At 52.1% G+C, this 22,530-nt stretch overlaps 1 protein-coding gene across 4 annotated transcripts in view; it reads right to left on the bottom strand.

Annotated features, from left to right (window-relative positions):
* Positions 1–22,530, bottom strand: part of TSPAN18 (tetraspanin 18) — a 187,811-nt gene that overhangs the window by 88,434 nt on the left and 76,847 nt on the right. The window lies entirely within an intron of this gene.

Raw genomic sequence — 22,530 nt, forward strand, 5'->3', positions numbered from 1 at the left:
CCTTCTCTCCCCAGCACTGTCCCCCCCCCCCCCCCCCCAACGTGAGCTCAGCATCAGAAGTCATTCACGACAGGAGCCCTCCAAGGGTGAGGCCCCTCCTGAGTCCTCAGATCACTTGACAATGATGCCCGAGGCCTGCTGGTCCCAGTCAGTCTATGGGCTTTCCACACTGGGATCCCTGTCATGTGTTACGTTACCTCGGGGATCTGGAAAAGCAGCCCCGGAGGCTGGAAGTCCCAGGATGGGGGCCTGAGGTCAGAAGATGGCAGCCAGCCGGGGAAAGCATCAGGTTGACAGGTAAGATTAACTGGGAGCAATGCCCTGCAGGGAGGAGTCTCACCGGGCCCATAGGGGCCGGTCACTCAGGCAGGGCCCTCACCAAATAAAGGCTCCTGGGCGGGCCAGACGGGGTGCACCCCAGAGTCCAAGCATCTTCAGATGTGGAAGAAAGAACCTCCCAACCACGTAAGGCTTGGGCCAGCTGGGCACAGGAGCCTAAGGGATAGGGAGGGGAAAAGGCATCCCGGAGGCAGGACACTATGCAGAGAGAGTAAAATCGTGCCCTTCCCCTGGACCCCCAGGGCAACGCCTCCTGCTCCAGCTGACTCCGGCTCTGCTCAGCATACGAGCACCTGTGTGTGTCTAACCACAGGCCACGCAGACATTAAGAGGCAGACCTGTAGCACGAAGAAGAGCGAGCTCCGGCTTTCGGAGTCAGGCATTTCTGGTTTAAATCCTGGCTCTACCGCTTGCTTAGCTGTGTGACCTTGGGTAGGTTACTTAACCACTCTGTGCGTCAGTTTCCTCATCTCTAAACGGAGGAGTGAGAGATGAGGCAGGCAAAGCTCTGAGCACACCGTTGGGCACACAGCAAGCTTAGGGGCCAATACCAGGGATTCTCGCAGGCAACAGACACATGGGCAAATCCAAAATGCCTGCAGTTCGTGTACCAGTGGAGGCAAACTTTCCCTTTCTTCTTCCTTCCTTTCTTCCTTCTTTCCTTTCTTTCTTTCTTTCTTTCTTTCTTCCTTCTTTTCTTTTTCTTTTCTTTCTTTTCTCCCTTTCTTTTTTTCTCCCTTCCTTCTTCCCTCCCTTCCTCTCTTTCTCTCCTCCCTCTCACCTTTCTTTCTTTTTCTTTTCTTTCTTTCTTTCTTTCTTTTCTTTCTTTCTTTCTTTCTTTCTCTTTTCTTTCTTTCTCTCTTTTCTTTCTTTCTCTCCTTTCTTTCTTTCTTTCTTTCTGTCTGTCTTTCTTTCTTTTCTTCCTTACTTCCTTCCCTTTCTTTCTTTTTTCTTTCTTTTTCTTTCTTTCTTTTTCTTTCTTTCTTTCTTTCTTTCTTTCTTTCTTTCTTTCTTTCTCTTTCTTTTCTTCCTTACTTCCTTCCCTTTCTTTCTTTTTCTTTCTTTCTTTCCTTCTTTCTCTTTCTCTCTCTCTCTCTCTCTCTCTCTCTCTCTTTCTCTCTTTCTGTTTTCCCTGCTCCAGAATGAAAACACCCTGATTTCCAAGGCCACCTTGCCTTGTGTGTATTATATGACAGGCCAAGCAAGCACCCCATGCTAGGCTTATTACTGGAAAAACAAGCCTCAGGGTCTCTGTTGTATAAACCAGGGAAGTCTGGGGGTCCATAAAATGGCCTCGTAAAAGAATCCAAGAGTCCAGGCTCCCGGTGATATGCAAACCCAGACAACGCACTCTGACGTATTTCTCTCAGGCTCAAGTGCCCATCCAGAGACGTTCCGGAAACCTTTAACGAGACAGCCAGCCCCTGACTCCTGTTTCCTGTTCACGTACATCAGGAGGCCCCCACATGTGTGCCCACATCAGGTCACGCAAGACCAGCCTTGCGCTGGGAGGGGCTCGGCCTCTGCTGGTGCCTGAGAACTCAGCAGTACAGCAAGGGTGACGAGAGGCGACAGGACCCAGAGAGAGGAGTGCAGGGAGGTGATGGAGTCCTGCAGTCCTCCACATAAAACTCCGTCTCCTGGCACGTGGAAGGTGCTGGAAATACATCAGCACCTACCTGGCTACCTTGAAAGACTCCTTTGGTTTGGAGTCAGAGACTTAAAACCAGGGAACTCTTGGCCCACCTTTGATACTCAGGAGGCACCAAGGGCGCTCAGGTCACAACACCTCTGGCCTGCCAGCGTGGGGCCCGACCGGGGGGCCCCCTCAGCACCACTTCTCGAGCTTGGGCACACTCTGCTGTTTCCCTGGCCTCGCTGAACGGCGACCGGTGCTTGGTGCCTGTCTCTAGGACCAGAAAAGATGTCATTAAGGACAGGGGCAGGCAGATGTTGATTTTTCTTTTTTTTTTTATACATTTTTTTTTAATGTTTATTTATTTTTAAGACAGAGAGACAGGGCATGAACAGGGGAGGGTGAGAGAGAGGGAGACACAGAATCCGAAGCAGGCCCCAGGCTCTGAGCTGTCAGCGCAGAGCCCGGCACGGGGCTTGAACTCATGGACCGCGAGATCATGACCTGAGCCGAAGTTGGACGCTTAACCGACTGAGCCACCAGGCGCCCCCAATGTTGATTTTTCTATTCCTAGCACCACGAATAGCCTTTGGCACCAGGTGGTCTGTGGCATGAATGAATGAATGAATGAATGATAGCAGTGTCCCCATGGAAACATCAGATGCACAGTTCGCCCCTGAGCAGGCTTCTCCTGAGAGGAAGCAATCATCTCAAGAATCATAGCACAATAAAAACTACCCTACAGGAAGCCCAGCCCGTGTTTACACTGAAGCCTCCTCTCAGTGGGTGCGAGGAGCCGGCCTCCAAATCCCAGGCACAGACCCTTGGGCCCTGGGCTTTATCTCAGGGCTTTCTCCTTCCTCCCATTGTCCCGCCTGGCTTCCCACAGCCCCAGGCCAGGGGCCGGCTTTGTTTGGAGGTCACAGAGCCGCCAGGACTGCCCCAAGACACAAGGTAGAGTAGAATGACCCATTCCCCTCCTGGGGGAACATTCTTTTCAGATCTTTCCCAGGGACCCGCCCCTCACAGCTTGGTTTCTTCAGAGCCACACAGCTCCTGTCCCTGCCCCCTTTCCACTGCGCCAGCTGGCTGGTGGTCAGAGGCCCCCCCCCCCCAGAGGCCGAAAGCTAAGTCAAAGTGGGGAGCAGGCAACACATTTCCACACCGAATAAGTCACCAGGACCACCAATTTTGAATGCTAAATAATGACAGCTAGAGGGGGCGAGGAAGGAGGGGCTCTGATCCAACCCTCCCTAGCAGAGGGGGAAGGCCACGAATGAAGAGAACGCACAAGCACCCAGAGCCTAGAGATTTCTTAGAACTCAGCTAAACTCAAAGAAACCCAGAGGCCTTAACTCCAGACTCCCACCTGTTGAAGGTGAGGCAGGTTTGACACTGAGGGAAGACCCTGGAAAGGTGGTGGTGAGCTCAGTACCAAGCTCAGTGTTTCAGCTCATTCATAGCTGCTCGCCACAGAGCAGAATTCCAGACCGTGTTCTTAGAGCCAGGAAAGAAACGAGCCCCATCGATCCTGGTCTCCCCATGTGAGTGGGACAGAAAGATCCAGAGTGGCTGACTCCTTTCTCGTCCTCCTTTCCAGCTACGTGGCCCGAATGGGCTCCTCTAATGGTCACAGAGAGCGAAGTAAAATGCTGAAGACAGGGGCACCTGGGTGGCTCAGTTGGTTGAGTGTCCAACTTCGGCTCAGGTCATGATCTCACGGTTCACGAGTTTGAGCCCCATATTGCGCTCTGTGCTGACAGCTCAAAGCCTGGAGCCTGCTTCAGATTCCGTGTTTCCCTCTCTCTCTGCCCCTCCCCCGCTCATGCCCCCCCCCCCCTCTCAAAAATAAACATTTACAAAAATATCTCACAGCAATATCAATTCATCTTGCCCTTAAACCTAAGTTGTGACCTTCCATTTCTGATGACGTAATGAAGGGGGAGAGGATACTAACAGTAGAAGTTCACGTTTCCTGGGGGCCAATGCTACGCCACGATCTCTCGCTAACCCAAACAGCAACTCGGGGAGGATTTCACAGAGATTCAGAAAGGTGAGACACCTGCCCGATGTCACACAGCTAGGGGGTGAAAGAGCGGGTGCTCGCACTCAGTTCTGCCTGCTCATGCCCACCCTTAGCTCTTTCTACCCCCTCAACGTGGTCTGGCAGGACATAGTATAACCAGTGGGGGAAACTGAGGCCCTGACCAATGCTTTCTCTCTCTGCTCTCGGGAGCAGGGTCCTGGTCTTCATTTCGGGCCTGACATTCTCCCAGTTGGGCTGTGTCTCCTCAGGCTGCTGGGAGGTACTCCTCAGACAGCTGAAAGCAGTTGCATTTCCAGGGCCGAGAAGGTAGCTGTCCCTCACACACTCCTGCTCCCCTTCCAGAGCGAAGGGCTGCGGCTAGGAAGGGGCTGGCTAGCCAGGAACTACATATCCCAGCTTCCCTTGCACCTGTGTGTCCATGTGACTCATCCTCACCAATGGAAGTGAGAATAATGTGAACCCTTCCAGGCCAACATAATGAGGAAGGGGCTGGCCAGCCAAGAACTACATTTCCCATACTCCTTTGCCCTATGTGCCATGTGACTCCTCACCAGTAAGAGTGGGAGTTATCTGAGGAGGAAGCAGATGAGCCGTCTCATGCTTCTCTTCTTCCTTCCCTGGTGATCTTGGAAGGCACATGTTGAAGATGGAAAGAAGTAGGGGCCCTAAACACTGTGTGGAAACTGCCCTCCACTTTCACTGAAAAGTTGCTGGGTGACAAATAAATGTGCACTGGGTCAAGCTGCAGAGATTCGTGGTTTACCTCCTGTGACACCCAGCAATACCCCAGCTGATACACTAGTCTCGGGCTCTCAGTTATTACCAACCGTCTCATCCACGACTGTCATTGAGAATGCTGGGGAAGACTCTGGCAACCCCGAGAGCTCAGACAGAAGTTCATTTCATCCGGAAGGCATTTACCGAGTACGTCTTCTACCTGGCCCTGTCTCATCAACATGCCAAAGTTCCCTGGTATCCCCAGCACTCGATACCCCCTGCAACGCACAGCTGTGACTTTGTGTCTTCCCTGCCTTTCACAACCAGACTTCTCTAAAAAAAAAAAAAGTCGTCTCCTCTGCTTGTCCCCATTTCCACATCTTCCACTCACTTCTGAACTCCATTTCTCTATTACAGTTGCAGACTGGAGTCTCTTGATTTCTCAGAACCTTGGTTCCTGTATCAAATGGTCTCACCTTTCAGGAGCACAGCCATCCGGACAGCCCGTCTATACCCACCTGACTTATTCTGACCCTCACTACTACCTCGAGGGGATCATTAGTCACCTCACTTCTAGAAATTTCTGCAAACACCTACTATGTGCTAGACAACATTCTAGAAGAAGATGGGGCAAAGAAGAAACCATTCCTGCCCTTGAGAAGCACTCAGTCCAGTAGGGTAGTATATCCCATTTTTTGGATGACGAAACCAAGGCTCAGAGAAGCTAAGGGTCCAAAACAACACAGCTGAGTGGTGATGCTGCCCCACTGACCCAATACGCAGGAATCATCTGAAAAAGACGATCAATGAAGATAATGTGCTTCAAAAGGTTAAAGCCTTAATATGTGCCTAACTCAGAATTTCCATATGGGGACAGAGAAAAGAAAGAAAACAACCTAGGTTCATTTTCCCTTCCACCTTATTGTATTATCTGTAATGTTCTAATTAAAAGTCAAGTGATCTTAATAATCCCCAATGAGACCTAAGGAAATATCTTGGTCTTAATTTTAGCTCCATGCCGAATAGTCCAACATCATATTAGTCAAAGTTATTCGACCTTAAGAAGTTACAGACCCTCTCTGGGTGTACAATTAGAGGGCTAACCTAGATGAGCGCTTGGGCTCACTGCAGTCCTCACTGTCTGTAACCCTAGGATATTCTTATTCTCACTTGCTTACCATACATTGGGAGCGGCCTCACCCGTTCACTTGACCCTACCACAAAGTTACCATGTTACTGAGTGCGTCACAAGGTTGAAGTCGTTGATCTTTCATCACAGCCCTATGGAGCAAATGTTATCATCTTATAGATGAGGATACCAAGGCACAGAAAGTTTAAGTACTTTGCCCAAAGATGCCCAGCAAGTGAGTGGCCGAACCAGGATTCAAACCAAGCATGTAGCTCTCCAGGGGACTGTGGCCCCTCCCACAGTTGCATCTGTCCATAGCTCCTGTGGAGCGGACATCGGACACATGACCTTGCCCGTTTGCCACAGCTGATTGGACCAGAAAGGACACCTGCACCCAGGGCAGCCAGCCCGACGCTTGACCTCTGGAGGGTAAGGCATGGCCTGGCGTGGAGGGCATTCAGGCTTGCGTGGGGAGGTTCGGGGGGCATGTCCAGCTGGCGAGTGGAGCTGAACTGAAACCCATGAGGACTCCGGGGTCCCCTCACCTGATGGTTATGGGCAATAAATGAGAGACCATGCTAGTCAAAGCAGAGAGAGCAATGAGCCACCTGGAGGGGTCCTGACCAGACACAGAATTCCACGGATGGTCTTCTGGCTGCAGGAGCTCAGAGGTGCCCCATTTTTGCCCCTTGGAGTTCCTGTAACCCTGACTGTCTCTCGACAGCAAGCTCAGGTGGCCCTTTGTCCCACGTAGTCCCAAGGAACTTGCTGAAACCAGAACCTCTGAGCAAATCGATCTGCCTTCTCCTTTCAGACACCTTTGCTGGGTCTGAGTGTGCCTTTACAAAACCAATACGCTCATAATAAGTAAGCCATTGGCTCAGGCTCTGGACTTTTCTGTAATACAGAGATTTGTGCTGTCACAATATTTACTGTGACAGGATTTGACAAACAGAACAGTGGTGTGAGAGACAGTGTGTATAAAGGGGGTGGGGGGAGATAGAAGGTTAAAAACAACAACAGCAAAAAAACCCTTCCCAGCTCAAGAAAATGGAAAAGGCAGAGTGCATAACAGAGGGGAGAAAAGTCAATTAAATCATGATAATTACTTCCGCTGCCATACCCAAGAGCAGCATGAACGTCTATTAATTAGGATTTCCATGTTGACTGCGGCCATTTGACTTCAATGAGGCTGTCAGTATGCTCAGTAATAACGTTCTCCTGGAGAGAAAATGTGTGAAAATATTTTTACCCTGACAATTAACAGTTTTAAAGAACCCTACACACACACACACACACACAGCCAGTTCCCTGAGCCCCTGTGGGGGGACATGAAATGTAGCAGGTCTCTGCAGCCCCACCCCCACTCCCAGAAGTCCAGATACCCTAACCTCACTCCTTATAGTTACCAGCTCCTCCCAGGTCTCTAATAAGCCCTAAGATGCTTGATGGGGTGCAAATTCCTACCCAGAAGCAGAGAACAGGAGCCTGAAGGGTAATCTTGTCCAGCCCCTGCTTCTGGGAAGATTGGCCCAAACTACTCAAGAGAAGAGTCTGTCTTAAGGCGACACTGAAGGATGAGGGTTCAGGACAAGTTGACTCCATTATCAGAACCAGATTCACCTCTAGAAGCCAGAAGCATCGGTGGCTTGGATACCAGTGAGTGTTCTAAACAATCCATAAACCTTGGGTCTGAGATGATGATTCTTCCTGTTCAGACAGGCACAGGAAGGCCTGCAGTGTTTCCTTAACTGTCAGGCCCAACTGTGGACTATCAGGGTCATGAGTGGTGTAAGAGATCAACTGGGCTACTTGGCATATGGGGAGACTTGAGGCTCAGGGTAGGCGGGCAGCGTGCTTTTAGCGGCAGGGCCAGGACTCAGGCCTAGGGCCCAAGCCCTAGTCAGGGCTCTTCTAGTGATCTTATAGGCCAAATAAGGACACAGTATATAGATATATAAAATAACTATTGTTATATAGTATCTGGCACATGAAAGAAAGTCAACAGAGAACAGTTAACTTCCTCCTCCCTTCCCCTGCAAGGATGAGAGGCGGACCTTGGCTGCCGCGTTCCCCAGCCCTGAGGGATTAGCGAAGGATGGAGGGTGGAGGCGGAGGGTGGATTCTCCAGTTCTGCCCCCGCCAAAGCTCTCTCAATCCCCTTAGCTTGGTCTGGCTTAATATCATACAGGTGGGGAAAGTGAGGCCCGGATCAATGATTTATCTTTTTTGCCCTCAGGAGCAGGGTCCTCCTTCCTCTGTTGCTTCTCAGAGGAGAGAAGCAGGGAGCGAGGACTGAGATAAACACGGAACGTGGGGCCAGTCACCTTTCAGCAAAATCAGTGCCAACCTCCATGCCCGCCCTGATCTGCTGGAAACAGAGAACCCGGGCTGGGGTGTGGGCCCCACGGAATGCTCCGTGGCCAGCTGGTGGGGCTGAGTCAGGAAATCCTCCGGCCCTCAGGCCCCAGGCTCTCCCTGGCCTCAGGGCCGGGGCTGGAGGAAGGTCAGGGTCAGGGCCCAGGAGGGCCTCGTCCTGGAGGATGTATAGAAATAGCGTCTCCTGCACGGGCAGGGCGGCACGGGCCAGGCTCTCGGAGGGAAACGGGCTTTCCTGTCATTCACCATCAGTCCCGCAGCAGCCAAGTTAAACAACAGAGATTGCCCACATCACACACCTAGCCAGAGGCAAAATTTGGATATCCTGACTTGCAGACTAGTGCTCTCTGCTCTCCTAGCCTAATAGATGTTGGAGGCTGAAGAGAGCGGCTACGGGCACTCAGCATGGAAACAAGCAGACGTCTGCAGCCAGACTCTCCAGCTGCCCGGATGGGTGATCTCAGCCATGGGACGTCCCTCTCTGGCCTCAGACTTTCCAGCTACATAGCAGGAGTGACTGCTGGCACCCCGGGCACCGCTGTCAGGCTGGATATAAGGAAGCCGCACTGGGCAAGTGCCGGGACCGTAGTGGCTAAGGGTTCGGACACAGGGTCAGTGGCCTGGGTAGACTAGAGCGCCCGCACCTCATTGCCCAACTGTGAAGTAGATGGGGGCAGGGAACGGCCACCCCACAGGGGCCGCGCCTGAAGCACCTTGCATGGCCTCTAGCACAGAGCGCCGCGCTGTGGTTGGTGTGGGAGTCCTTCCAAACCTCAGCGGTAGCCTTAGACTGCCCGAGTCTTCCCTCCCCTGTAAGAATTATTCATCCACATCCGCAGGCAGTGACTGCCTGCCCCTGACTTTAGGTCTGACAGTGTGACCCGCTTTGACCAATGGGATGTCAGAACAGGGGCAGGACTGTCCCTGTGTGGTTGGGAGGGCCCTCTTAAACGCCCTGTTCAACTGCCACAAGGACATGTCTCAGTAGCCGCTGCCCCTTTAGCCTGGGCCCCAGAATACCCACACGGAGAGGAGACCACAGGGCCCAGCAGCTGCTGTTCCAAAGAGGAAGAGAGACACATATGGAGTAGATTCAGACTCAACCTGCCGCCGGATCCCGGAGCCTGGAGACCGGGCCAGCCCAGCCAAGGTGCAGTTGACCCACAGCTCTAGAACACGTGGATAAGCATTGCTTTAGGCCACTGAGCTTGGGGTCTTTTGTTCTGTGGCACTATTTTGGTGATAAGTAATACAAATCCCATTTTACTACGAGAGGGACAGAGGTGACGGGACTTGCTCAAGCTCACACTGCTGGGAGACAGCAGAGCCAGGGTGGAAACCTGGGACGGCCCCCTTGGGTGTGCCCCTTAGCTGCCTCTCCAGTATGCTGAGACAGTGAGGTTCACCAGGTGCCCCGAGTGTTGCCACGCAGGCCCCGACACCTGCCCGTCTGGCCTCACACCTCCCTAAGAGGGACCTTCCTGAAAGTGACCCCTCAGACTGTGCCCGGGACTGCTAACCACAGCTCTGGCACCAGCATCCCTGCCCCAAACGTCACCCACACCAGACCCTGGGCACTCTCATGCTTCCCGGGCAGGGACAGAACCGAGGAGAAATGGGAGAAGAGGGAGAAGAGGACAGCTGTGGAAAGGGAAGGCTGCCAGGCTCTGGCTGGCCCGGCCCAGCCCCTGCACCCAGACAGCAAGGCAGCCTGAGAGCCAGATCCTTCCAGTAAATCTACGCTCACTTTGACTTGGAGGCAGAATTCGCTGGAGACAGCAGGCTCAGGGAGAGCAGGAAGGGACAGGAGAAGCAGGCAGTCAGCATCGATTTCTCATCGACTCATTCCCCAAGTGATTCTCTGTCAGGGCTGAGTCTCCGAATGTGTGCGGGGCCCTCACCCTCTCTGAGAAGGCAGCTGTTGCCACAGAAAGAATGGGGGGTTGGCAGTCAGATGGGTTCCAGTCCTGGCCCTGCCTCTTGCTGGTTGCAGGACCGTGAATGAGTTCTTTGGGCCTCAAAATCAAGAGAAAGGACTTAAGATCCATCCCCAGAGTTGCTATGAAGGCTTCATGGGTTATGAGCACCAGGGCCTGGCATAAACTTCAAGGTGGTGGAACACATCAGCTACTATTATTCTCTGGTGTTGGGCTGTGCCAGAGGGCACACACCGCCCTCAACTCTGATGAACTAGAGGATAAGATACACAAGCGCTGAAGACAGGTACAAGCCCAAACATACCCAGCGTGGTCTCTTGCCAATTTCGGTCTGGCAAATGCAGGGCATGCACGAAACCCTTCTTAGGCTCACCCACGGCAGACATCACTAATCAATTACGGCACTCTTTGCTGATCAACCCAGAAGGGAGGCTCTGAGCCCAGTGCATTAGCAGGTGCGATCACGGGTTGGAGTTGGCACTAACAGGGAATCCTATTTGCCATTCCTGCTCTAGTCCAGCCCTTTTTTCTCTGCTGCAGCCGCCGGTCACCTTGATGGTCCTGGGACATGCCATCCCATTCCCACCTGGGTGCCTCTGTCTGAGTGCCCGTCTGCCTGGCGCACTCCCCCTCCTCCTGATCCATGGCTTGGCGGCTCTCAGGCTCCGCTCTCAACTGTGCCTCCTCAAGGAGAAGTCCTCCCTGATGACTCGGTCTGAAGCGGCTGCACACCCCTCCCTCCACCATGCTGCTCTGTCATCAATCTCTATTTTCCTCAGTACACCTACCATGAGCTGTCTTCATCTAAGGTATGTATTTATTATCATCACCCCAGCACCCTCAGGCCTCGAACGATCTCCAGCATCGAGGAGGTGCTCGATAAATATTTGTGGAGGGACTCCCATCAATCCTCAACAGACCAGACCCCCCTTCACTCACACACACACACACACACACACACACACACACACACAGGCACACCAATGACAGCAGAGGTGATGCCTCAGCTGGGCAGGCCTCTGAACCCCACACCCTAGTTCTGAGGGTGCTCCCTCCAGCCCAGCAGCCCCTGGGGAGGGGTGGGGCGGCAGTGCTGCTGGGGAATTACGCCTTTGGGTTTTCCATCTCTTCATTCACTGTCACCTTCTGGAAATGGGGATGGGATTCACCTGTTTTCAGACCTGAGGTGGGTTGAGAAGGACACTGAGCTGACAGAAGGGATGCTCCCGGGCCTTGGTTCACCCTGGTCTGTGCACCCAGTTCATGTGTCAGGGTAGAAGGTGTGTCCTAGCCGGGCACCTGGAAACCCCCCGCTGTGACATCACAGGCCAGGGTCCAGGTGGGTTTCCATTTCCACACTGGCCCAACCTCAGGCAGACCCCAGTGTGAGGTCCACTGAGCACTTCTGGCCCTGGGCCTCCTCCCCTCAGGGTCCGCAGAGGAAGTCTCTGCGCCTGCTCTCACCTCCTCTCTCCCCTCACTCCCTACTCACCGAACCTCCGCACGAGTGACTGCTCCCCCACGACCAGGCCCTTTTCCACCCCAGACCTGATTTCCTGTCTGGAATGTTCTTCTGCCAGCTCTCTGCACGGCCAGGTTCTTGTCATGGTTCAGGCCTTCACACAACCATCAGCTCATCAGAGATGCACCTGACCACCCCCATTACCTCCTGTTATCTTGTTTCATTACCCTTGTGTCACGTTCACTTCCTGAAATCTTCCTGCTTAGTCGCTTCCTTTAATTTTCCTCTTTTGTTTCTGCCCATCAGACTTTAAACTCCATCGGGCGGTACCTTGCAAGCCCTCTTCATAGTCTATATCGCCAGTTGGCGGGTGCACGGTAGTCGCTCTGATGAGTGAATGAATGAACGAACGAACGAACGAATGATATTACCCACGACTCCTTGTGGGATCTGGTCCTCGTAGGCGGAACTTCTCTCGGAGGCTGCAGTGCTAACCCAGGCCTGGTGAATGGCATGGGGAACAGACACGTAAGAAGTATCATTCAATGAATGAGCTGTCTTGTCTTCAGGGCCTCAGTTTCCACACTTGTAAAAGGAGGCGTTGGAAGAAATCAATGTTTTTCAACCCCTGTGACTGGAAACCCTCTGGAAGGGGCTCCCACCTGCTGCTTTCCCGCTGTGGGTTTCAAATCGGCAAATGAGCACACTCAAGACGAGGGAATGGAGTTTTCGTGAAGCCGGGTGTCCTCCTGGTAAAGCTCTGTCCCTCCTGTCCTGTCCCGCCCGAGAAAGGGGCAAATCTTTATCCTATGAAATAATGGGATGGGAGATGGTTGCTGTCTTTTCTTTTCTTTCTTTCTTTTTTTTTTTTCACATCCTCACTCTCCAACAGGAAGAGGCCATCCAACCAGATGCAGATGTCAGTCCTGACTTAAAAATATTTTTTTTATTGGTAAAGGAAATGAAGTCTGGGACCCTCCACCCTGGTGCTCTGCTGATTGCCACAAACAATGAGGCATTTTCCAGCACACAAAGAAGAATGAAACGGCCCGAGGACTTCGCTTTTGCTTTCGTCTGTTTCCTATTTTGGGCTTCCTTTGAAAAAGTGGTTTTGCTGCTTTATAAAGTTTGATCATCTCTGAAGGATCTGTCTCCGAGGCCCCATGCCCAGGGTCTCTGCGCCCTTGATTCCTCTTTTCCCATCTCAGCCTCTGCTCTGCTCAGACCCTTCTCCAGGTCTGGGTGTGCCTGCACCCCGGGTATGCGGAGAGGGGATGACGGATCCTGAGGACCCCGGACGGCTCTGCCCTGAGAGGCCTTCCGTGGTGGCCTGCCAGGGGCCACCGTGCCCTCACCCACACGCTCCTTCCTGAGCCTCTCGGTGCCAGGTTTTGCACATTTTGCAAAAAAAAAAGGGGGGCAAAATAAAAGCACTTGAGGTACATGTGTTGCGTATGCCATAAGGCCTGGGCTGGGAGCAGTTGTACAAGCCCCACGTTTAGCCTCATTCAGAAAGACCCAATGTCTTGTTCAAGGTCACACAGCAAGCAAAGCTAGTTCTTAGAGGTCTTTTCTCCCGGCAGTGCCTGCTGGGTAGAAAGTTCAAGAACCCTCCGGCAGCCTGCCTGGGATGTGAGAAGCCTAAACCTGTCTCCAGTTTACTCACCCTGCGCTCCTGATCCCTGGGTGTCGAGCACTGGGGCAACCCCACAAATGCAAGCGTGTGTGATGATCCCTACATTCCCCTGTGGAAACTGAGGCTCACAGAGCTTATGTGAGTGCCCGTGATCACGCAGGGAGTCCTGGGCAGACAAGACGGGCAAGGTGCCCACATCCACCCTAAGTGCAGCCTCTTTCCTTTGTGTAGGCCCCCCAGTCACGGCCATTGGGTCTCTGCCCACAGGGCATTCAGCTGGCCTTTCTCTGCTCAGGGTCGCCTCTCGGGAAACAGCTTGTCTGAGCCCCTGTCTTGCAGAAGAAGAAAGCATCAGGCTGCGGAGGCCAGGAGCTGGCTGGAGGGGCTGGAGAAAACCTGCAAATCTCAGGGCCACTCAGAGAGTAAGGGAGCTGAGCACAGCGGACCGCAGCTGCTATGAGGTGAGGGGTATGTGGGGCATCTGAGAGGGCAGGCCTGGTGCTGGGGGGCTAGGCGGCCGCCTGGCCATGCTGTCATTTCACTGATTAACCCCCGCACACGAAGGACTTATCTCCGTCACAGAGCAAAATAAGGCATTTGTGTCCTGTGTGTGTGCTGACAGGTTCTGGTGCTCCTGGGAACCCCAGAGGCCCCATATCATCACCGGAGCTGCACCATCACCGGGCTGGGGGCCGCCTGCACCTCTCTCCCTCCCTCAGATCTATCAGTCCCTCCTCCAGCCCGGTGAGGCTACTGTATGAACCTGGCACCTGCCCAACGATAATGCCGCCTGCCTTCCTTCGAGAGATGGGCTTGGTGGGCAGGTCGCTGGAGAAGTCATCCTGCTCCCTGCCGAGCTCCGCAGGCCCCGCGTGGCTTCCTTCTGGGAGCTCCTTCTGTGACCTGGGATTGGCTAGTTCTGAAGGGGGACGAAAGTCAAAGTAACTGCTACCCCCACCAAAGACAGATCCTAACTTCCAACCCTAACTTATGACTCACCTTAGGCTTTATGTAGGCTTCAGATGCCACCTTAAACACACACACACACACACACACACACACACACACACACCCCTGCCTTCAGGACACCTCATGTCAGGCTCACCTCCTGTGAAGCACGTCCCATGCTGGGCCCCCACTGGGAACCTTTTCCACCAGATCTGCTCTCCACCCTCCAGGAACCAGATTAGGGTGTCACCGTGAAGACAGTCCACACCCCCCCCTGGCCCCACCCTGTGTCCCAGCAGCACATGACATGCCTTCCATTTCACCTGTATGTTTACCGTCTCCCCTGGACTGTCTGCCCTGAGAGCGGAGGAGGCCTCTAGCTTCCCCACGGCTTTTACTGTATGTCAGAAACAGAAAATGCCCAGCAAGGAAGGAGAGGGCGTAGTAACAGCGATCACAGAACTGAGCCCCCGATATGAGCCAGGCATCTGGCGAAGCCCCTTACAAGCTGGAGCTCATTCCATGGTTACCGTTACCTCCTGGGGGCACTGAGGCCCAGAGAGGTGAAGCCACCTGTCTAAAGTCACCCGGCCAGGAAGTGGCCAGCTCTGAACGCAAGCCTGCAGATCTGCAAAAGGACATGCTGGTGAGGCCTGCCTGGTCACAGGGGACAGAAGCCGTCCCAGCCTGGAGGCCTGCCTGGTGGAGACCTGCGACGTTTGTTTTGATTAATATCGGAGAGCAGGGGACTCGTCTCCAGGCACGGCCCCCGAGCAGCGGCCCCGAGCAGGAGGCTGATGGCAACACATGCTGTTGACGGCCTGCCCACTCACGGGCTCCACTGCGACAGCTGTCATCCGAGGAAGCCAGCTGACCCTCCTATGCTCTTCTGGGGGTTCCGTATTTTACCAACGGCAGTGTCTTCACTAAAGAGCCTGTCACCACACCCACACAGTCCTGTGACCCTGTCACTCAGCACACTTTGCAGATCCCCAGCTTTACTCTGAACTAAAGGGAATGTGGTTTGTTTGTTTTTTTAAGTCCATTGATTTATTTTTGAGAGAGAGCCGGTGGGGAAGGGGCAGAGAGAGAGAGAGGGAGAGAGAGAATCCCAAGCAGGCTCCAGGCTGTCAGTACAGAGCCAGACATGGGGCTTGATCCCATGAACTGTGAGATCAAGAGCAGAGCCCAAACCAAGAATCGGACGCTTAACCGACTGAGCCACCCAGGTGCCCCAAGGAAATGTCTTTTAAAAAGCATAAAATATCGGGGCGCCTGGGTGGCTTGGTCGGTTAAGCGTCCGACTTCGGCTCAGGTCATGATCTCACGGTCCGTGAGTTCGAGCCCCGCGTCAGGCTCTGTGCTGACAGCTCAGAGCCTGGAGCCTGTTTCAGATTCTGTGTCTCCCTCTCTCTCTGCCCCTCCCCTGTTCATGCTCTGTCTCTCTCTGTCTCAAAAATAAAAATAAATAAATAAATAAAAAAATTTAAAAAAATTAAAAAAAATAAAAAGCATAAAATATGGGGTGGCCCGGGCGGCTCAGTTGGTTAAGGGTCCGATTTCGGCTCAGGTCATGATCTCACGGTTCATGGGTTTGAGCCCCGCATCGGGCTCTCTGCTGTCAGCACAGAGCCAGCTTCGGATCCTCTGTTTCCCTCTCTCTCTGCCCCTCCGCCATCCCCCCTCAAAAATAAAGAGACATTAAAAAAACTTATAAAAATTAAAATGTCTAAAAAGCATCAAACGTATAAAAAGCATCAAAAAAACTTACAAAAATTAAACAAAATGTATAAAACGCATCAAATATGCCCTCCAGGGGTTTATTCCCAGACTAACAGTGCTTGTATTTCTGATTCTATTTCCAAGGCTAACTGTAGAGTGTGTCTTTCTCTCTTCTCACACCCTTTGAATGGTGCTGAGTGCCTAATGGAGGCAGTTGCAAAACCAAAACATCAGATTATGTCAAGAAACATCAACAGAGACACAATCTCCCGGGGGGACAGTAGCCTGTGGAAAAGCAGCAGCTACCCAGGGAGGAGACACAGACATGTGCGTGCTCACTTGTGTGTGTGGCTCAAACTGCAACTTCTGACCCGGCAAGTGGAGGCATCTTAACTGTGTTTATAGAACAGAAGGTCTGTTATTTGTTTTAGGGATGAGACACGTATTTACCAATTTTTTCCCCCACCTTTTCTTGTCTTAATTTTTTAAAATCTTTAAGTAAGCTTCATGTCGGGCTTGAACTCACACCCCGTGATTAAGAGTCACACGCTCTAGGGGCACCTGGGTGGCTCAGTCGGTTGAGCATCCGACTTCGGCTCAGGTCATGATCTCGCAGTCTGTGGGTTCGAGCCCCGCATCGGGCTCTGTGCTGACAGCTCGGAGCCTGGAGCCTGCTTCAGATTCTGTGTCTCCCTCTCTCTCCACCCCTCTGCTGGCACTCCATCTCTCTTTCTCTCTCAAAAATAAATAAACATTAAAATTAAAAAAAAAAAAAAGAGTCACACGCTCTACCGACTGAGCCAGCCAGATGCCCCTGCATGATTTGATTTATGTGAAATATCCTGGATAGGTCAGTGCCTGGAGAGAGAAGGCAGACTGACCGACGAGCTGGGGGAGAGGAGGATGGAGGGAAACTGCTTTACTGGGCAAGAGGTCTGACTTCGGAATGATGGACGTTTTGCGAACTAGCGATCGCTTTTGTGTGCTCTCAGCCTCAGTTTCCCCCTCTAGAGCTGAGCCTAGGCAGGCTGTGTGAGGCCCAGCAGGTGCTAGTCGGGACAGTGATTTTGAAAATGTTAACGGTACTAAGTAGACATTTATTGAGGAATCTCGGGCCAGTTACTGTGCTGTATAGTTTTCTCTGTTCATCTCACTTAATCCTCAAAAGGAACCCATTTTACAGAAGAGAAGCCTGAGGTTTAAAGGAGACTAAAACACAGCCAGATTTCAAGCCCTGCCTGCTCTAAGCACAGTACCACACTGCCTCCCCCCGAAGCATACTGTCACCAATGGTTCAGGACAGCTGGCGGATGCTGGACGTGCCACATCTCGAGACGACCCCAGGCACCAACCCACTCCAGATCCGCGAAGCGAACCCCCTCAGCCGCACGCCAGTGTTCAACAGGGAGCAAGGAGCTGGGTCATTCTGCCCCACACCTCACCAACCAGCCGCATCTATGGTCCCGGGGCTTTTTGCTTCTCAAACGGTTTCTTTCTTATTTCTTGGCATCCACTGATTTGCATTTCCTTGAGAGCAAACTTCATATTCAAGTACTTTTGTTACCAAAACAAATGATCACTCTTTTTTATTTTTAATTGTTTTAATGTTTATTTATTTTTGAGAGAGAGAGAGAGAGAGAGAGAGAGAGAGACAGAGGGTGAGCAGGGGAGGGGCAGAGAGGGCAAGGGAGACACAGAATCCGAAGCGGGCTCCAGGCTCTGAGCTGCCAGCACAGAGCCCAACGCGGGGCTCGAACCCACGAACCGCGAGATCGTGACCTGAGCCGAAGTCGGACGCTTAACCGACTGAGCCACCCAGGTGCCCCCATTATCAGACACTCTTCATGTGCCAGTTGCTACGCTGGGTTCTAGGAATACAGAACTGAACAGACTTTTGCCCCCAGTTTCAAAGAACTGGCCGTGAAGATAAATGAGAAAATAAATAAGTATTCTCAATATTATAAACTCCATGATAGATGTCTGCTCAGGGTATGCTGGGTGTGTGTCAAAGGAGCTCATGGGAAACTCAGCATGGCATAGTGTTAAGAGGGTGGGTCTGGAAAAAAAAAAAGAAGGTAGGTCTTGGGGGCGCCTGGGTGGCTGGGTTGAACATCTGACTCTCGATCAGGACATGATCTCATGGTTTGTGAGACAGAGCCCTGCATCTATTAAGTGCAGAGCTTGCTGGGGATTCTCTCTCTCTCTCTCTCTCTCTTTCTCTCTCTGCTCCTCCCTCATGTTCTCTCTCTCTCTCTCTCTCTCTCTCTCATAAATCAACAAACATCAAAAAAAGAAGGCCGGGGTGCCTGGGTGGCTCAGTTGGTTGAGCGTCCGACTTCAGCTCAGGTCATGATCTCATGGTCCGTGAGTTCGAGCCCCGCATCGGGCTCTGTGCTGACAGCTCAGAGCCTGGAGCCTGATTCAGATTCTGTGTCTCCCTCTCTCTCTGACCCTCCCCTGTTCATGCTCTATCTCTCTCTGTATCAAAAATAAATTAAAAAAATTAAAAAAAAAAAAAAAAAAAAAAAAAAAAGAAGAAGGCAGACCTGGTTCAAATCGTGCTCGTACCATAGCTGAGCTGTGTGACCTTGGGCAAGTCACCTAACCTCTCTGTTCCTTGTTTGTATAATGAGGCTAATTGTACCTGGTTTAAAGGGTTGTGCTATGGATTAAATGAGCATAAATGAACATGTGAAGTGCTGAGAACAAGGCCTGCTACATGGCAACTGCTACGTGATTAACATCAGCTCTTATTGTTATCACAGTCTCTTGCCAGTGTAGGGTGTCGGCCAGGGGAGCAGTTAAGGCATGAAGTTCAAGAAAGACACCACAACGGCTCCGAATGCCAAACTAACTCAGGCCTGTTTCTAAGTGAAAGTCCATGTGGAAATGCAAGTCTTGTAGGAAGAAGGGCAATTACAATTACCACTAACCATGGTGAGGAAGATGTAACCCAGAAGACTGTCCGCAGACCCAGATCCACTGGGAAGTGAGAATACCAATTTCCAAGAAATGTTATATCCCCCTCCCTGTGTAGTTGCCAGGCCCCAGAGAGTAATTTCATGTTCAAATTGCTTTTTAATCCCATGAGATTGCATCCCCCCAGCCCCCGTGGTCTCCAGAGGATGCATTTGGACAATTTCACCTGCTTCTATGCTGCAGAAAAATGTGAAAGCCACAGATCAGGCAATGATCCACAGCGTCCCCTTTCTAGAAAGACAGGTGAAATGGAGAGTAAGTCTGTGGGATGCTGTTACCTAGGCGATCCTAATGTATAAAAAGGTGTAGGATTTTCTGGTCAATTTCCAGTCTCCTCTCCTGTATGGGGTCTGCCCACCTTCACAGCTCTTGTCTGCATCCAGGTTCAGGAACGCCCACTCCTAGGGCAGGAGGAGCCGGGAGCCGAAGCAGGAAGGTAGGGGTTTGCAGTCCTCCCTCCGCCTCTTCTAACTGTATGACCTTGGTCAATTACTTCACCCCTCGGAGCCTCAGTATCCTCATCTGTACGATGGAAATAATATTGCTTTTCTCATGGGTGTTCTGCAGGAGCAGTAAAAATTCAAGCAAAGCACCTGGCACGTAGTGGGAGCTTAAAAACCAAAAATCCCAACAAAGTTTCCTGAACTGCTAAAATGAAACCTACAAAACAGGTCTCCTCTTGGCCCCATTCCAGCTTCGGACCTGCAGGAGGCTGCCTCCCAGGACCAGACCCCAGGGTGAAGCATCTAGGGGACACCTCCAGCTCACGGCTCTGGAAACCAGACAGCCCCACGTTGCCCCCACTTCTTGAGCAACTGGAGTCTGGGTCTTCCAATCTGGATCCCACTGGAGGCACCTCAGATTCGATAGCCGCATCCAGCCCACATCAGCCCTCTCTTGGCACACACAGCTCTACACTCCATGGGGTCCTCCCCTCTGTGCCCCAGGGGTCCCAGCACCCTCAATTTACAGGCGGGGAAACGGATGCTCCAAGGCACTGAGTGACTTCCCTGGGACCACCCGGCCAGTAGGTGGTGTAGCCGAGATGCAAACACTCTCATCCACTCAACAGGTGTTCCCCCCACCCCCCCCCACCCCGACCCCGAACAGGAGCCATCCCAATGATGCCCTCATGATACTCACAATATCTGAAATATCTCCTTGCACACTACCAGCGCTCATTTCTCCTTAATCTATATCGCACCTGTACGATTTGTTACTGAATCCTATTCTTTCAAAGGACTTGGACCAATTTTTTAAAACTCTTTTTTTTTTTTTGAGAGAGAGAGAGAGAGAGAGAGAGAAAGAATCTTAAACAGGCTCCACTCTCGGCGTGGAGCCCAACATGCGGTTTCATCCCATGTGACCCTGGGATCACCACCTGAGCCAAAGTCAAGAGTCAGACGCTCAACCGACTGAGCCACCCAGCTGCCCTACCAACTCATTTTTTAAACCTAACCTTGTCTTAAGTAATACTAACTAGGAGATCACGGGTTTGAGGTGTTAAATGTATGTTATCACAGACTCATTTAATTGCTATAAAGCCATTCAAATAAAAAGCATTCTAGTTCACATGAGTTCCACCCACAATCATCTGGCATGTCACATGTCGCCAGTCGCGGATGCACTTCCTCTCACTCTGGAAGTGTGGAAGGAACCGGCCCCTCGAAGTTATGTTTGATTTAGACCTGCCAAAGACTTCTTAGATGATGTGGCCAATGTTCCAAGACGTGTTGGATGGAGAGTTTGTGGAACCAGAAAGTGTGCTTCCAGCCCCAACACGAGTTAGGCAGATTTTTACAGTGGGACAAGTAGCATGAAACGAATAGCTTGGACAAGTTTCTGGAGACATCCAAGCAAGTTGGAGGCTGTCTAACGCGAGCATCACAGGTGTGGTTAAGCAGCTACATGTCTTGGAAAAGCTCTGGATTCTTGGAAACCCACCCCCAACTCCGGAACAGGCCTAGTGCAGGTTTAGCTGACGTGGGCCTGTTATGAATGAGGCAGGCAAATCCAACACGGTGTCCTACTTTCCTTGAAATAAGATGAGCACTCTACATCCAACAGGCACTCGATAATTGTTTATGAACCACCTAAGTCGAACTTCATAAAGTACAACAACGCTTTAAAGAAGGAAGGTGTACTGGGTTGAATACTGTCCCCTCAAAATTCAGGATCTTCATTGGAACCTCAGACCATGGCCTTATTTGGAAAAGGGGTCTTTGTAGATATAGTTTGTTAGGATGAGGTCATACTGGCTTAGGGAGGACCCTACATCCAAGGATTGTATCCATGTAAGATGAGAGAACACACAGGAAAATAGACACAGAAGGAAGGTGGTCACAGGAGGGCAGTGTGTGAGGCAGGGGGGGTCCCCGAATGGTCAGCAACTGCCAGAAGCAGGAAGAGGTAGGGAGGGGTCTCCCCTAGAGCCTAGAGGGGGCATGGCCCTGCTGGCGCTTTGATTTCAGACTTCTGGCCTCCAGAAGTGTAACAGATCACATTTCTGGTGTTCCAAGGCGCTCAGTTTGTGGGTAATTTGTTACAGAGGCCTAGGAAACTAAGACAGAAGGCAAGTCTCAAGGTCCAGAGAGGCCAAGCGACTGAGCTGAGGTCCCACAGTGAGTTAATCTCCAGACTGGGGCGGGGCGGGGCGGGGGGGGGGGGGTGAGGGGGGAGGGGTGAGTGGGGGAGGGAGTGGGGGGGGTTGATCTTATCTTAGGGGGACCAGTAGCTTCTCAGAAACAGCAGCCAGAACACCAGGGAGGCATCCAGATCCCTCCCCTAAACCATCCCCGATTCAACACTGGGAAAATCCCTGAGACCTTATTTGCCTCGGTGGAAGCGACTCTCCTTTTTTTAACTTGTGCATCGCACAGAGCTGTATAAAGTAGCCAGAGAGGCCACCTGCCATTAGCCAAGTCTCTCGGTAGGTTCTCACTGGCTTTCCAGACAGATGCACACATTCGCGGCTCCCATTTACAGCTGGCTTCCTACCCTGCCAAGGCGCCCCACCCAGGCACCGATCAGACCCAACCCTTATGAAAAGCATGATTTCTTCGGGATGGACAAAGCCGGGCTGCCTCAGCCTGTGATCCAGGGGACCCGTTCCCACTACCAAGACGCCAGACGGGTGCTCGGATGCACACCCCCCAGGGCAGCACAGCTTTGCTGCTAACCCAGCCCGCCAGGAGAAGGTCTATTATTTTTCCATAGCCCAAAGGCTGGGCTTGTTGCCCACCTCACTTAAACACCCTGCTAGCTCTAACCTCCGTCCCAGAAATCATCAGGGGAGGGGAGTGACAAGGTTCTCATTCCTCCCTCCTGCCCCCACCGCTCACCCCCTTCCTCAGAAATGCAGTCCGCTTATTGTTTTAGGCTGGGGCTTTTAAACGCCTTTGGACTTGAAAAGAAAAATTGCGATCCAAAGCGTAAAGATAAACACACCGCGGCAAGCCTAGGAGCTACCCGAGGGGAGCTCTGGAAGTTCAGATTGGGAAAGATACTCACCCGCTGCGCACGGGCCCACAAATGCTAGTTCAGGGGCTGCAGAGGGCCAGGCTCAGCGCCGAACCGGAGCAAGCCTTCCTTTCCTCCCT

This window comes from Panthera onca, chromosome D1 (genome assembly GCF_046562875.1).
Source record: "Panthera onca isolate mPanOnc1 chromosome D1, mPanOnc1 haplotype 2, whole genome shotgun sequence".
In the NCBI taxonomy this organism is placed as follows: domain Eukaryota; kingdom Metazoa; phylum Chordata; class Mammalia; order Carnivora; family Felidae; genus Panthera; species Panthera onca.